Raw genomic sequence first — 18,471 nt, 5'->3', positions numbered from 1 at the left:
TCCTCATCACTGACCCTCAACACTGGAGCCCCACAGGGCTGTGTTCTCAGCCCACTCCTGTATTCCCTGTACACACATGACTGTGTGGCAACACATTGCTTCAGTGCCACCAGCACTGTAGAGAGCATCCTGACTGGCTGCATCACTGCCTCTCACTGCTACCATCAGGCAGGTGGTATCGCAGCATCAGGACCCGCACCAGCCGAATTCATCACAGCTTCTTCCCGTAAGCAATCAGACTTTTGAACTCAGTGAATGAAAAATCATTTCAGAAAATGATACCGTAGATCTGCTTTGTGTTTATAATTCTTATACTGAAGTCAGTAGATTTGTAGTCATGCAAGTTTTAATGAAGGAGAAGAACATTATTAAAACTCACTATTATTAGACTATTACTGTTGTCTTTTTGAATGAAAAATAATGATCAAACTGAAGGAATGCTTAAACACTAAAGTCTCTTGGCAGATTTCAGTCATAAACGACTCAAAATTATTCAATGACTTGCTCATACCACATAAGACGCTCATTTGTCGCTACCTAGTGGCATCTCCAGAAGTGGTCACTGAACTAATCAGTTAATTAAATAGAACAAATTTGTGGCACAGAAGCAAGCCACACCAAAATACCCTTTATTTTTGCAGCTAATTCTGCACTCTCTCAGCAGCTGTGATAGAAACCCCCTTGCAGCTGTGGTAATTCGTTTTTTAAAACTAATTCCAGGGTAATATAACACAGAATGCAGAATGTTATAAATTTACAGTCAATATTTAAAAAAATGTATCATATAAAAAAATTGCGAGATTTATGCTGATAAATAAGGCGGAAACGTGCCATCACAGTCTGTGAATGGGAGATGATCACAAGGATGTGGCTATTGTGGGTCACTTCAAAATCACTTCAGAATTGTTTAGAATAATGTCAAAACACTGCTGATGGATAAATGTGAAGGGATCCTTGATATCTTTAATAGTGTTGTCATGGCAACAGATTCAATTACATGGTGTTGTAGTCAAACTGGAATGGTGGCATATATCTATTATGCACTATATGATTAGGGTCAAAGTTTATATGAATGTTGTGTTGTTGCAGTGTCCATCATGCATTGTTTTCCAAAAGCCAACGGGTGGAAATGGATCCACGGTGCTTGGGCCCATCTTCGTTGCTTGCAGCTATATTTATTATTATTATTCTTTTCAAGGTTTTTGGTACTTTTTGGTATTTAACATGTGTGAAGACTCTTCAAATTTTGCACGCACATCAGAGTCATTGGCCATTAGGACTGGGCAAAGTTGCAGTCATATAATTTATGATGATACTACTAATTAAAAGAAAAACGAAAAGATATGTGGTGTATTCATTTCTTTTTTCTTTTATTGTTGAGAATTGTTGTTTCAAAATATGAGCCTATATTTGTGTAATAGAAATTATTCTCAAAAATCTCAAATCTTAGCCATGCAGCAGAAATAATTAGACAAAGGAAGTTATGTGTGATGTTATTGTATTTTTCCTGAGCGAAATTAGCATATAACTGTATTATATGAGGTTTTCCCAAAAAAATCCTCCGTGCCAAAGTTTTTCTTTAATAAGGTCGTAATAAGCTGAGGTTATTGCTGCTTCAAGGACAACAGCGGGCAGTCACTTGCACTTCATCTTTATCAGCACACTTGGTTGTGATTGGTTAATGTTGTGTCTAAACTGTACACATATTTATACACAGAATGGCAAGTTCAAAAGTTTAATAATTCTTTATTTATTTTATTGAGTTTACTTGCATGCCGACATATAAATTGTAGTGTACTATTGGTTCGGTTTGAGTAATTTTGATTTGCTTTTGTGTCTTTTCATAATCTCCTGATTATTTTAGTGTTGTACTGCACCCAGAGCTGCTGAGCTCAGCGTGAGCCACGCGGCAAAAATAGGCTCAATGGCAAAACTATCCACTCACTGCCACGTCTGGGACGCTTCACCTCACAACTCACGCTTGCAGTGTAAACAGTGTCATCTGTTAATATGGGAAACGAAAACGCACCGCTCACACCTCGCTCACGGAGGATGTAAGAACCCGGCGTAAGACATCTCAAAAAGAAAGAAAGAAAAGAATATCTGTTGTGTCATGTCAATGCTGTTGCTAGACTTTAGACTGATGTATGTAAACGTGGTCCTATTAATCTGATTTTAGTTTCTCTTCAGTGGTAGCCAATCCTCTACAGAATTGATTTTTAAATATTACTTTTTGTTTTCAAGTCTTTAAACGGATTGGCACCTTCTCCCTCTGTCTGATCAATTGTGTATACACAATCCTGACAGATCTCTGAGGTCATCAAAGCATAGACTGTTTACTGTTCCCAATTCTAGATGAAGCTGAGAGTGCTTTTGCAGTAGCTTCTCCAAAGCTTTGGAACAGTCTGCCTGTGTTCATCAGATCTGCTTTTAAAGTACATGAATTTAAAGACTTATCTCTTTTCCCTAGCTTATAATCAACATTACAGTTGTATTGTGTGTTTTTGTTTTTAAAATTTCTTATTGTTTATTTTTAATTTTTTCCCTTTTTCTCCCAATTTGGAATGCCCAATTCCCAATGTGCTTTTTTTAAGTCCTTGTGGTTGCATAGTGATTTGCCTCAATCCAGGTGGTGGAGGATGAATCCCAGTTGCCTCTGCGTCTGAGACCGTCAACCTGTGCATCTTATCACGTGGCTTGTTGAATGCATTGCCATGGAGACATAATGTGTGTGGAGGCTTCATGCCATCCACTGCGGCATCCATGCTCAACTCACCACATGCCCCACCAAGAACGAACCACATTATAGTGACCAAGAGGAGGTTAACCCATGTGACTAGAACTTCTAGCTAATTCTAAAACTACATTCATCACACATAAACATTTCAAGTTATTGGAAGGCACAGCATTAACCATAACACAATCCTTTGTTGTTCTTTGGTCATAACACAAAATCAAAGTAGAACCTGACATTGGTTACTAGGAACAAAATGTTAGAGGAAAGGAGGGTTAAAGGTTAAAAGGCTTATCCTTGGAAATGATGGGGTTAACCTGTGGGATGGCTCAGACTGGTGTGTAAAACGCGGCTGTATGAGAAGTGAGTCCAGTCTGGCCTGTAGGTGTTGAATGTACCTGTACATGGCGTGTGCAATAATTGCGATGATGATCCAACCACAAAGGAGGAGCCAGAGGGCAACCAAACTGATAGGGTGTTCTCGGTAAGATGACGATCTGCTTATGTGACTATGAAATATAGTGGTCAAGCCAGTCGGTTTGAGACTGAACTTCACTAATTCCATCCCTTCAGCCTGAAGCTACTGTTGAAGGGTGTCATCAACAGTGAAGCTGTGACCTCTAAATGCATCCTTGATCTCAATGTCTGCGTCATTTTTGTCGACGTTGAGATGATGGAGGACAATATCGTCAATGTACACGGTGGCTCCTTGGGGAACCATTAAGAACACCGTTTGGTTTGGTAGCCTTAGTTTAGTGGCTGTATCATGGCAGTCGTATGACTTCGGTGGCTGGTGTTAACGAGCCAGCGATTGCCTGCTCGCTCTACCCTTGTCTCTGTTCCTTCATCTTTGATGGACATGCTACCATGACACTTGTTCAGGGAATTCGGCTCTTAGGCCGCAGAGGTAGTTAGTCAACTCTCTAACAAAGGGGTTGCGTTTTGATAAACCCAATGACTGTACTTTGTGTTGGTACACATGTTTAGGTTAGAGATAAGGTAGAGCGAGGGGTCCTCATCATGGTAGGCGAGTGTTGGTGGTGTTTTGAGGTGAATGTGTGCATTACCTCTCTGAAAACCAACATTAAATACAGATTTTAGTCTATATATATTCTGCCTATGATGGTAGATTGAGGATAAATCCTATTTTGAGGTTCTGAGGATTTACATGGATTGGAATTTCAATGCCAAAACTATATGCCAAGTGTATCTGTGAAGGTTGCACAACAGAGATAGAAGCAGATCTAAGGATTTGTTCGACAAGGTCTAGGGATACCAGGTAAGCTGGAATCCTTCCACCACTCAGACTGTTGACTGAGGAACTAATTTCCCTGAGGAGGTCCTGCATTAGATCTCTAACGATACACGCATAAGTTGTTTTCTCTGACAAAGTCCCTAAAGTGTGCGAACTGTTATTGATAAGAACGGATTGCAAATTTACAGTGACTATAGTACCCTGAAGGGTTTTACCCAGGCCCTGTAATTGTTCTTATTGGAGTTGTCGTCTCTGCTGGATTTTTGGATGATGGCAACGTGTGCATCTGAAACTGGCGAACTGTTTTCTGGACCAAGTGGTCTCGGTATGTCAACCTGAGCCCACATGTGTCCACAACGGCAGTCAATGAGCGGAGCCAATCGGTTCAGTAGGTCCTGGCCAACTAACAGTGCTTCTGTATTAATGGGACATATGTAAACAGGGTGTACTAGCGTCATCCCTTGAAAGGTGTCAATCCAGACCCATTTTGTGATAGACGACCTATCTTGCGTGTAGTTTGTGATGCTTACGTTGTAGGTTTCTGTCTATAACGGTTTGCCAAGGGAGAGCTTTGCTCTAGCCACCCCTGTGAAGGTGTTGGAACCCATTAGACTATTTTGGAACCGGTGTTGAGTAGTGCGTGGGAGTTGAATGACCCATGTGTCAGGCGTTGCCCTTACGGTACAGATCGCCCAAGAAGGTCAGAAAAGGAGGGTGTGGCATGTTAGGAGTGACTGTTTTGGGGAGCAACTTGGACACTGTTCCCCTTTTCCCGACCTACAAAGTAAACTTTGGCTTTAACGGGAGGGAGTACATCATCTAGTCATACTGACGGGGTTTCAGCGCCGTGTTCCTTTGAGGAGTTCGATGGACCTGGTGAACAACGGAGCACGTCAAGCTTAGTTACTAACTCAGTCAAGCGTCTCCTAATATCCTCCATTTCCTCTCTCAGATCTTGTTCTCTGAGGGGATTTGAAACCTTTTCTACCCACTCACCTTCTTGTTTGGGTTTTCGTTCGAAACACACATTTCCTTACGGCCGGCGAACGTTTTGTTGTTTAGGCCTGCCATGACCCTGGGGGTGTGTCTGGTCACCACCCCCCTGGTTCTGTTGCCTACCCTGCTGGTGGGGTGATCGGTGCCTTTGGGGTCCTGTTCTAGCATTCACCTTAACGCGAGGCATTTTGTTGCCTTCAAGCGCTAGGTCTGCATATTCTGAGGCTTGGATTCCCAGGGCTCTGGCATCACCTTCGTGCCCTCGGGCAGGGCGCACGCGTGTCTCCCATCCAGTTGCGCGTACTTTCTGATTTCCTGCATGGTGGGGTTGCCCATTCTGCAGTGCATCGTGACGTCATATCGCACGCACTCGTGGAGGTTGTGAAGGAAAAGAGACTTGAAAGCTTGTTCCTCCTCCAGGCCTGGTTCGTTACTTCCTTGGAAGTACGTGGTTCTCAGGCGTCTATAATACTCACGCGGAGGCTCGTGCCTCTTCTGGGTGATGGCGAAAGCACCTATGGTAGCGGAGGCTTCGTCAATATACAGTGAATACTCCTCGCGTAGGGCTTTACACAGAGCTGAGTAGTGGTTTCAGGTACCAGTCAGTAGCATTTCCATGGACACTCCTTACCGTGGTCTTCCATATGAGTTTGAGTTTTTCACGCGATGAAGCATAAGGCAAGTCAACCAGACAGTGCTCAATTTCTCTGAGATAATTGTCGATGTTTGAATCTCAATTACTTGGGTCAAAGCGCTCAATGTCTCCTGCGAGGGACTTGAGTTGTCGGATGCGCAAGCGTTGGTGTCGGTATGACCACGGGTCGTCCGAGTCATCCGAAATATCATAGTCACTCGGATCGCTATAGCGATGAGGACGACTTCCTCCCCTTCGTGGTGGGGAAGGAGTCCAGTTGACGTGTGGGGGTGGACCCCGGGTTGCGTACAGCTCCCTGGCTAATGGGATCTTTGAGCCGCTTACACCACTCTGGGCTTGAAAATAATTGTCCCCCCTTCGTGGTGTGGAATCAATCGGTTTGAAACGCAAGGTGGCGTGACTGAAAACTGACTGGGGGGGCAACTATAAGGAAGGGCACCTGCATCCAACCAGCGGGCCGCTGGAGGATTTTGAAAAGTGTCTTGGAGGACGACGTCAGAGACTGTACCACTAGGGGCAGCTCGGCTCCTAGCGTGTGTTCCTGGGTTTCTCAGGGGCACATTTCTACACGTATCGCTAAAAAGGGGGCCCTCTTCTATGTCAGATGTTGTGCTGTGTGTTTCAGCTGCACTTACCTGATCTGACTCTACTTTTAGATGGGCAGCTTGAAGCTGCCTGCGCAGGGCTTCATTTTCCTCCTGCATCCGGGCATTATCTTCCTGTGCCTGGACTTTCTCAGCTTGGGTGCACCTAATTTCTTGGTGCAGGCTGAGATTTTCCCTCTGCACCGCATTGTAGCTGCTCTGCAGCTGGGCGAGCTGGGCCTGGTGCTCGGCGGTTTGCAGTTGGGTTTTGCGGTGATGAAGAAGGAACATTTGGTCCACAAGGTCCAGGATTGTGCGCATTGGCTTCCCGACCGGGTTGTTGACATAATCAACTAGTTCCTGCAATGCTTCATCACAACGACTAATATTGTAGCCATTAAGGTTATCTCTCTCCTCTATAGAGAGACGGAGGACAGCAGCAACTACATCTTGCAGTGCTGGGTTGACTAACCTCTGTGGAGCTTCAGCTCCAGTCACACAGGGCGATTGGTGACTCATTTTACTGGGGCCGTAAAAATTCTTGTGATAGTGGCTCTGACAGCTTGTTGTTTTACAGTTGATATAATGCTAACACGAAAGCACAGGTGAGATGCTTCGACCTGTGGCTTACGGTCTACTGTTATGTAATGTGCAAATTTCACTGTGTTCTCTCTTTGGTGGATGTCAATGAAGTGACTTGGCACCTCTCTGTAACATTTATATGAAAGCGTTAGGAGTTAAATAACAACAACAGCTGATTTTAAGCAGACTATAGTAAATTTACCAACCCCTAATTCACTCTTAAGAGCACTTTCACACCACACTGGCTTATGTTTGGCAAGTTTTGAGAAGTAAATTGTCAAACAGAACCAAACTTTGAAGTAATGATTCAAGTTATTACTTTGGATTCTTTTGCATACACACTGTGACAGAACTGGCACTTAGGATGCCTCACACGGGGCACCAATTATTATGTAGGGCTTTACCGGTTGTTTAGATCAGTGTTACTATCAGAAATAATTAATAATTATTTCTGTAGTTATTAATTAATATTTAAATTAATTAATTGGATCTAACTCATTAAACCTCATATGGGGCTCCAGTAAATGTAGTGTGCTACGTTTAGGAGCAAGTTTGGTTATTAGCAATAATTAATAATTATCAAAGATAATTATTAATTATTAAAATCAATAGAACATTGATGAGAATCAATGTTAGCTTTTTAAAATCCTTTAAATCAACAATTATCAAAGATAATTGTTAATTGTTAACATCGATGAAACATTAATTAAAATTAACACTAGCTTATTGATCATTCAAATTCAATCATCAAAGATAATTATCAATTATCAACAATCAATAGAATAAGGATTAACATTGACGGGGCACCACCCTGGACCAAATAGTAAAACAGTCTCAATATTAGATTGTTTTCTTAGGAAAATCGACATCCGAAGAGTATCGATTTTCAGGAAAAAAAACAATGAATGAAGGTTTGAATCTGAGCACTGACATCCCGTCAGCATGACACAGGCGTATGCAAAACAAACCAAAACACTTCTCTTTGTAATATAAACAAAAGTTTATTTATGCAGTAATATCAATTAATAATTAATACAATGCAGTCAATAAACTTCCGACTTACAACTACAAATTAAACAGTGATATGATTAGATATGGAAATAAAAATAATCCTATAACACATAAGGGGTGTGTGTGTGTGTGTGTGTGTGTGTGTGTGTGTGTGTGTGAGATTAGTAAGAGAGAGAGAGAGAGAGAGATGATTAAGTGACAGCCCTAAAGCCGATTTCGCGATCATGGGAGAGAAAACAGCTGTCAGTTTATCACTCAGAGACACGGTGGACGGCTCGTAAACAGTTCCACGTTATTTAACTCTTTAATGGATGAACTCAGTTGCTGTCTCACCCGCGATGGTGAAATTGCACAACAGTCCAATTTGGTTGGACCACAATACAGCAAAACAAATTTGTGATAATTAATACCCTGAGTTTTAATAATGAGCGGACATGGCGGTCCGTAAACTGTACAAGCAAAAACCTTGAAACACAAGAATAACACCCTATAATATTCTATCTCTGCCCAGACGTAAACCTTTTACTTGAATCACATGAGGACACTGGTAGAATGTGTTTTCCTCCATCCTTTAACTCTGACCCGGTTCCTTGAGGCTCGTGTGATGATGGGAGGCCGTTTCCTCGCTCTGTCGGCGGGCGGTACGACTGTTGATTGTCGGCAGGCGGTACGGCTGTTGATTCTCGGCGGGCTGGCGGAGAACTCAGAAATGTCGACTTGATTGAAGATGGAAGAGTAATCTTTAATCTCTTCACTTCTGTAGGCAAACGGATGAAGATGCGAATTGCTCGGCGGTCTCCTTCGGATCCGTTAGTGTTCGGTTGAACACAGAGTAATCTCAACTCGTCCAGCGAGATGGAGATGGTATGGCTACAGTTTCAAGTTGGACATTACTTCCTTGTGCCACGAGATTGCACCTGAGAGCAGCAAAAAAAGCTACGTCTATATTCGGTGAACAAAGTCGCTGGAAGTAAATTCACGAAACATTTCAGAGGTATTTCAACTCCTGATGATGTCATGTTTGAGGGACGTTCTGTTGTGTGCCTCATCCAATAGGAGTTGAGAGTTCGATCCTTTAGTGAGCAAGGCTTCATGGATTTGTAGTCTGTTTTGGACTCCCTTTGTTTGATTTTGGCGTGATTTTTATCAGTAAGATTTACGACTTAGAAGGTGGGGGCTTGAGTTATGTTTTTACGACTGTGTTAGGCCTGCCTTTGTCTTCTATCTGAATACATGAGGCCCAACACTGACCACATATGTAGTTTCATCATATAAAACCATCTCAGTATTAAAATATCAGCCTGCAAACATTCCTATGCAGATGTTATTTTTGCCCTTTTTTCTATTTCCAAGGCTAATAACTTGGCCATTTCAAAAATTATCTTCAACCGGACAGCCTAGCATGACAGAGTTCATCCTATTCTATCCAACTATATATAGTTTCATCATCTGAAACCATCCGAGTTTTGAAATATGGGCCTACGAACTTTGCTATACAAACATCAGATGAGCCCTTTTCTCTATTTGAAAAGCTAATAACTTGGCCATTTCAAAAATTCTCTTCAAACAGACAGCATAGCATGATGGATTACATCTTATTCTAACAACATATACAGTGTCATCATCTAAAACAATCACAGTATAGTAAATACTGAGATAAATAAATATGGGCCTGCGAACTTTGCTATAAAGATGTTATTTTTGCCTTTTTCTCTATTTTGAAGGCTAATAACTTGGCCATTTCATCTATCGATAATTTCATTTCACAAAACTTAGATGGATACACAAAGTGATATAAATGAGAATAATATTATTTTGATAATGTTGTATACTTTCATTGTGGGAAGATTAGCCTTTGAACTGTGTTATAAAGAGTTACCATATCATCCTAATGCACTACTTCAGAACTAAATATTATAAAATTATCATTAATTTTTATTGTGTGAAATGTTTGATTTATAGAGTATTTCAATCAACCTCCTTTTCTGCCTTAATAGAATATTAGCTTTCTGAAGAATTAAATCTTAATATTTATTTTTTTTTTTGTAAAATTCACCTTGGGAGATAATAATGTACATTCTGTTTTACACATTAGACACATGTTTATTCCAACAATGACACTATCCAGTTTAGACCACATTTAAATTATATACATATATTCATGTGAAACTTTGTATTTATTGAATATAGGACTCTATATACACATACACAAACACATACTGTAGAAACATATTTGTAAGGGGGTTTAGAGGAAAGGAGGAGGCGAGAACCGGCTTGACAACTTAAATAATAATTTATTAACCAAGAACACAACCAAAAACACACAACTAAAAACACAGCACAGCTGTCTGCAATTCTCTCTCTCTCGAACTGTCGTCCCCGGCTGCCTTTATCCCTCGCGCGCCCCATCAGGCTGATTGGGGACCGGGTGTGTCTCATTCCAGCCCGGCCCCGCCCTCCTCGGCTCTACAATATTCTTTCTGTCTGTCTGTCTATGTGTGTGTGTGTGTGTGTGTGTGTGTGTGAGTATTGATAAAATGCATGAATATGATTTAAATTAATGTATTTTTTTTTCTAACAAAGTCTTTAATTACAAAAATAAGTAGCATTTGCATTACACTGCTGCAGGAGGTGATGTTAACTGTCAATGTTTGTCAGGAAGGACCCAGGGATGCAAAGGAACTGGTAATGATGATCAGGATTGGGGAGTAACAAAATACATGTAATGGTATTACGTATTTAAAATACAAAATATAAGTAACTGTATTCCAATTTAAATAATTTGTATTTAGAATACAGTTACATTCAAAAATTATTTTGATTACTAAAGAGATTACTTTGCATTTTATTGTCATTTGTTTCATTTAATATTTAGTCTTTTCAGATGGAAAAATGTATACATATAAATGATACGATCCAAAGTGCATTTGAACAGCGGCGAAACACTTATGAAGTGTTACATTCATGCGAGCAGACAGATAAGTGTTGGGCCTCATGTATTCAGATAGAAGACAAAGGCAGGCCTAACACAGTCATAAAACCTGAATGAGGCCCACAAACAGTCATAAATCTTCTGATAAAAACCATGACAAAATCAAACAAAGGGAGTCCAAAACAGACTACAAATCCCATGAAGCCTTGCTCACTAAAGGATCGAACTCTCAACTCCTATTGGATGAGGCACACAGCAGAATGGCCCTCAACCATGACGTCATCGGGAGTAGAAATAACTCTGAGATCCTTCCGGGCAATTGCTTCCAGCAACTTTGTTCGCCGTGTGCAGCACATCACTGCTCTCAGGTGTAGCCTCGTGGCACAAGGAAGTAACATCCGACTTGAAACTGTGGCCATACAATCTCCATCTCGCTGGACGAGTTGAGATTACTCTGTGTTCCACCGAACACTCTAACGGATCTGAAGGAGACCGCAGAGCAATCCGCATCTTCATCCGTTTGCCTGCAGAAGTGAAGAGAAAAAGATTTCTCTTCCATCTTCAATCAAGTCGACGTTGCTGATTTCTCCGCCAGCCCGCTGAGAATCAGCAGCCATACCGCCCGCCGACAGAGCGAGGAAATGGCTTCCCGTCATCACCTGAGCCTCGAGGAACCGAATCGGAGTTAAAGGACGGATGAACACACATTCGTCTGCGTTCTCATATGATTCAAGTAAAAGGTTTACATCTGGGCAGAGATAGAATATTATAGTGTGTTATTCTTGTGTATCAAGGTTATTGCTTGTACAGTTTACGGACCGCCGAGTCCGCTCATTGCTGCTAATAATATTCAAGGTTATTCTGTAATGTAGAACTGTTATCATGAATGAGATCTGCTGTGTTGTAGTCCAACCACATTGGTCTGTTGTGTATTTCCACCATCGCAGGTGAGACCGGCACAGTGAGTTTATCCATTAAAGAATCAAAGACTGCGGGACAGTTTACGAGCCGTCCACCGTGTCTCTGAGTGATAAACTAACAGCTGCTTTCTCTCCCACAATCATGAAACCGGCTTTGGTGCCGCCACTTTATTCTCTCTCTCTCTTGTACTAACCACACACACACGCGACCCCTCACAAACATTCTCGCACACACTTTTGGCTAGTAGATAACTTCGTGATAAAGCTCAGCTTTGTCCCTAAGTTATCGTACAAGCGGAGACAAGCGGTAAACGGGCAGACGCCATTAGCCGGCTTCTCTCCGCCCACATTCGCGGCCATATTCTCTGGTCGGAAATTTCGCGTGATGTACTCTCCACGAGGGTCACGTCTGCCATTTTGTGCACATCACACCTTACACACACACATTCACACACACACCTACCTTCCTCTCATGTGTTATAGGCTTATTTTGGTTACCATATCTAATCATGTCACTGTTTAGTTTGTAGTTATAAGTCGGAAGTTTATTGACTGCATTGTATTGATTATTAATTGATATTACTGCATAAATAAACTTTGTTATATTTCAAAGAGAAGTGTTTTTGTTTGTTTTGCATATACCTGTGTCAAATGCTGACAGGGGATGTCAGTGCTCAGATTCTTTTCGAAGGTCGATATTCTTCGGATGTCGATTTTCCTAAGAGAACAATCTAATATTGAGACTGTTATACTATCTGGTTATTAGTCCCTGATTCCAGGGTGGTGCCCCGCCGATATTAATCCTTATTAATATTCTATTGATTTTTGATAATTGATAATTATCTTTGATGATTGTTGAATTTGAAGGATCAATAAGCTAGTGTTAATTTTAATCAATGTTTCATTGATGGTAATAATTAATGATTATCTTTGATAATTGTTGATTTAAAGGATTAAAAAAGCTAACATTGATTCTCATCAATGTTCTATTGATTTTAATAATTAATAATAATCTTTGATAATTATTAATTATTGCTAATAACCAAACCCGCTCCTGAACGTGGCGCACTACATTTAATGGTGCGCCGTGTGAGGTTTTAATGAGTTAGATTGTTATTTAATTTAAATATTAATTAATAACTAAAGAAATAATTATTAATTATTTAATTATTATTAAGTATACAATACACACAATATAGAATACACATTATACAGTAAAAATAGTATATATAGTATATATAAAATGTACAGTAGGTTATATTGTACTGTATTGACATTCAGGCTGTCGGTTGATAGTAAGTTGCCAGTGTGTTGTTAAGAGAGAATATAATTTATGACAGTCTGGTGTGAGATATAAGAGTAATAAAGTGCAGTGCTGATGTATTTTGATCGTGAGAGATCAAGAGTTCAAAAGTCTGATTGCTTGGGGGAAGAAGCTGTCATGTAGTCAGCTGGTGCGGGTCCTGATGCTGCGATACCGCCTGCCTGATGGTATCAGTGAGAACAGCCCATGGCCCGGGTGGCTGGAGTCTCTGATGATCCTCCGAGCTTTTTTCACACACCGCCTGGTATATATGTCCTGGAGGGAGGGAAGCTCATCTCCGATGATGTGTCTGGCAGTTCACACCACCCTTTGCAGGGCTTTGCGGTTGTGGGAGGTGCTATTGCCGTACCAGGTGGAGATGCAGCCAGTCGGGACGCTCTCTACAGTGCTGGTGTAGAACCGTGTGAGAATGTGGCGGTTCATTCCAAACTTCCTCAGCCATCTCAGGAAGAAGAGGCGCTGATGAGCCTTCTTCACAACAGCCTCAGTGTGAACAGACCATGTGAGTTCCTCAGTGATGTGGACACCCAGGAACTTGAAGCTGCTGACTCTCTCCACTGGTGCTCCATTGATGGTGATGGGTCTGTGTTCTTTATCTCTTCTCCTGAAGTCCACCACAAGCTCCTTTGTCTTACTGACGTTGAGGGAGAGGTTGTGCTCCTGACACCAGTGTGTCAGAGTGTGCACCTCCTCTCTGTAGGCTGTTTCATCATTGTCAGTGATCAGACCTACCACCGTCATATCATCAGCAAACTTAATGATGGCATTGGAGCTGTGTGTTGCCACACAGTCATGTGTGTACAGGGAATACAGGAGTGGGCTGAGAACACAGCCCTGTGGGGCTCCAGTGTTGAGGGTCAGTGATGAGGAGATGTTGCTGCCCATTCTAACCACCTGGCGTCTGCTTGACAGGAAGTCCAGGATCCAGCTGCACAGTGAGCTGTTTAAGCCAAGAGCCCAGAGTTTCTCATCAAGCTTGGAGGGCACTATGGTGTTGAATGCTGAGCTGTAGTCTGCAAACAACATTCTCACATAAGTGTTCTTTTTTTCCAGGTGGGAGAGAGCAGTGTGTATTGTAGATGCAATGGCATCATCAGTGGAGCGGTTGCTGTGGTAAGCAAACTGCAATGGGTCCAGTGATGGAGGCAGCACAGAGCAGATGTAATCTCTGAATAGTCTCTCAAAGCATTTGCTGATGATGGGAGTCAGAGCAATAGGACGCCAGTCATTTAAGCAAGTGATTTTGGACTGCTTTGGAACAGGCACAATGGTGGACGTTTTAAAGCATGTGGGGACTACAGACAAAGAGAGGGAAAGGTTGAAAATGTCCGTAAAAACACCAGCCAGTTGGTTTGCACATGCTCTGATGACGCGGCCCGGAATGCCGTCTGGCCAATTTTCTCTTTTTATAAACCTGTTTAAATCTTGAAATGAAATTTTAAGCACATGTTGCTTGAATTCAATAAATACTCATTTTGAAATATCAAAAACAAGATAAAAGTTATTGTTAATTTTACTTATCAAAATCACCAAAGATTTCACATAAAAAAGATGAGTGCATTAAAATATGAAGGTAGCTATTTTGGAAATTATTTTACAAGGTCTTCTACTTCCAGAAGAGCATGGAAAGTTTCACCAGTCAGCGTTATAAGATTAAAGAGTGACTCAAAATATGTAATTAGAAACAGGAAGGCAAAAAGATCCTATTAGAGGGTGGGGGCCCTCATAGTCACAGTGCCCTGTTGAGGGGGCCTTGTATAAGCTGTGGGGCCCACATATTTAAGCATATAAAAACGATTGTTTTCAAAGTTGATGGGCCATGCGACCTTGCACCGCAGGGCCCCCCCGGGACCCTGGTAATAAAGGGCCCCTGGGCACTGGCCCCATTGGCCCGGTCTGTAATTCACCAATGCAAAACACAAATGAATCATCTTTACTTCTGATATTAAAATACAAATTTTCTTGGCACTTGATAAATATAACGTATATATAAATAAGATCAAAACATTTTTACAGAGCTTGCATACATGTGTTTTCGGGGCAACGAAACTGCCACAAAAAAATACCACATTCAATCTTTGTACATTTCAAATATGATGTTATTTACATAATATTTTCATTACTACATTTGAAACTGTAATGCAATATTCACTATAGTAGTGCAATGAAAATTGTAAAAAAAAAAAAAAAAAAAAAAATATATATATATATATATATATATATATATATATATATATATATATATATATATATATATATATATATACAGGTGCATCTCAATAAATTAGAATGTCGTGGAAAAGTTCATTTATTTCAGTAATTCAACTCAAATTGTGAAACTCGTGTATTAAATAAATTCAGTGCACACAGACTGAAGTAGTTTAAGTCTTTGGTTCTTTTAATTGTGATGATTTTGGCTCACATTTAACAAAAACCCACCAATTCACTATCTCAAAAAATTAGAATATGGTGACATGCCAATCAGCTAATCAACTCAAAACACCTGCAAAAGTTTCCTGAGCCTTCAAAATGGTCTCTCAGTTTGGTTCACTAGGCTACACAATCATGGGGAAGATTGCTGATCTGACAGTTGTCCAGAAGACAATCACTGACACCCTTCACAAGGAGGGTAAGCCACAAACATTCATTGCAAAAGAAGCTGGCTGTTCACAGGGTGCTGTATCCAAGCATGTTAACAGAAAGTTGAGTGGAAGGAAAAAGTGTGGAAGAAAAAGATGCACAACCAACCGAGAGAACCGCAGCCTTATGATTGTCAAGCAAAATCGATTCAAGAATTTGGGTGAACTTCACAAGGAATGGACTGAGGCTGGGGTCAAGGCATCAAGAGCCACCACACACAGACATGTCAAGGAATTTGGCTACAGTTGTCGTATTCCTCTTGTTAAGCCACTCCTGAACCACAGACAACGTCAGAGGCGTCTTACCTGGGCTAAGGAGAAGAAGAACTGGACTGTTTCCCAGTGGTCCAAAGTCCTCTTTTCAGATGAGAGCAGGTTTTGTATTTCATTTGGAAACCAAAGTCCTAGAGTCTGGAGGAAGGGTGGAGAAGCTCATAGCCCAAGTTGCTTGAAGTCCAGTGTTAAGTTTCCACAGTCTGTGATGATTTGGGGTGCAATGTCATCTGCTGGTGTTGGTCCATTGTGTTTTTTGAAAACCAAAGTCACTGCACCCATTTACCAAGAAATTTTGGAGCACTTCATGCTTCCTTCTGCTGACCAGCTTTTTAAAGATGCTGATTTCATTTTCCAGCAGGATTTGGCACCTGCCCACACTGCCAAAAGCACCAAAAGTTGGTTAAATGACCATGGTGTTGGTGTGCCTGACTGGCCAGCAAACTCACCAGACCTGAACCCCATAGAGAATCTATGGGGAATTGTCAAGAGGAAAATGAGAAACAAGAGACCAAAAAATGCAGATGAGCTGAAGGCCACTGTCAAAGAAACCTGGGCTTCCATACCACCTCAGCAGTGCCACAAACTGATCACCTTCATGCCACGCCGAATTGAGGCAGTAATTAAAGCAAAAGGAGCCCCTACCAAGTATTGAGTACATATACAGTAAATTAACATACTTTCCAGAAGGCCAACAATTCACTAAAAATGTTTTTTTTATTGGTCTTATGATGTATTCTAATTTTTTGAGATAGTGAATTGGTGGGTTTTTGTTAAATGTGAGCCAAAATCATCACATTTAAAAGAACCAAAGACTTAAACTACTTCAGTCTGTGTGCACTGAATTTATTTAATACACGAGTTTCACAATTTGAGTTGAATTACTGAAATAAATGAACTTTTCCACGACATTCTAATTTATTGAGATGCACCTGTGTGTATATATATATATATATATATATATATATATATATATATATATATATATATATATATATATATATATATATATATATTTTTTTTTTTTTTTTTTGTTACACTTCTTTTTAATCCTTTTTTATAAGTTTGCATAGAAAAAAATAAATAAAAAATCTAGTCAGCAACTCTCTCCAACTTACTGTAAAACAGTCAAATTGGCCATTTCTCAGTTTTCTTCACTCGGCTTTGTAGGTCCATACAATGCAAGTAAATGTTGGTTAGAACTTTGAAGCTACAAAAATCACAAAGGCAGCATAAAAGTAGCCCACAAGACTCCAGTGGTTAAATCCATGTCTTCAGAAGCGATATAATTACAAATTACAATATAATTACAAATGTAAGATTTTGTAATAGAAGTAAAAATCACAAAAAAGTGTGTTATGTAAATTGCTGCTGACTTTATTGATCTTTGGGTTCTCAAAACAGACTTCTGGGTTCGCAACTCTTCTTAAAAGAACCCAATCTGCAAGCCTTGGTTCTTTCCCTGACACATTCCATTCTGCTGATTTGTTATGGTTTCTTTTCTAAAGGTTTTTTGTAATTTAAAATTTTTGATTGATTCAAAGAAAAAACACAACAGAGAAAAACACAATATATACACACCGAATCAGCATTTAACTTTCAACCCTCATTAACATCCCTCCCCAAACACCAACCCCACCCTACCCCAAAGAACACCCCTGTGGTCACATAAAATAATACACACACACAAACTATTAAATAAAAAATAAATCAATAAAAAATAAAATATATAATAAACATGCATAATTAAACTAAAGTCCCTAATTAAACCCCTAGAGTCCTCCAAAACTGCCAAATACCTACCCCACTTCCTGAAAAATAAGTCCTCCAGCCCCAGCCTTCTATCTATCATCTTCTCTTAAGCCGCCACCCTCCCCATCTCCGCACACCACTCCGGAAATGGTGGCACTCCGTCTGTCTTCCATCCCCATAAAATTATTTGTCTGCCAATCATCACGCCAGTCAGAACCCAATTTTTTATATATTTGTCCCCCAAATTTATAACTTCCCCATTGCCCAAAATGCAAAGTCTGGGGCAAATTAAAATTTGAGTGCCCAGAATGTCACACAAATAATTCTGAATCTTTAACCAAAAATCTTGGATCTTAACGCATCCTCAAAAAACACGGGTTGTATCTCCAACTTCTGATTGGCATCGCCAGCAGGTGGGTGTGTCTTTAAGACCAAGCCTATATAATCTAGAGGGAGTCCAGTAAAATTTTTGTAAAATCTTAAATTGCATAAGGTGAACCCTTGCATCTCTAGATGCAGACTTGACATTTTTCTGAATCTTAGTCCACACTCCATCCTCCAATACCAAATGAAAATCTTTCTCCCATAACCTTTTAATAGAAGTTAAAGCTCCATCCCCCAGACTCTGAATTAACAGGGAGTAGTACACTGATGCCTCATGACCTTTTCCAAAAGCCGCAATCACTTCTCCCAAAACATCTGCCTTCTTAGGGGTGTGTGTGCCACTCCCAAAAATAGTACAAAGCAGGTGGCGCAATTGTAAATACCTATAAAACTGAGGTCTGGGGATCCCAAAATGTTGGACCAAGTTTTC

Source organism: Myxocyprinus asiaticus, chromosome 4 (genome assembly GCF_019703515.2).
Source record: "Myxocyprinus asiaticus isolate MX2 ecotype Aquarium Trade chromosome 4, UBuf_Myxa_2, whole genome shotgun sequence".
Lineage (NCBI taxonomy): Eukaryota > Metazoa > Chordata > Actinopteri > Cypriniformes > Catostomidae > Myxocyprinus > Myxocyprinus asiaticus.
This window is presented reverse-complemented; position numbering follows the sequence as displayed.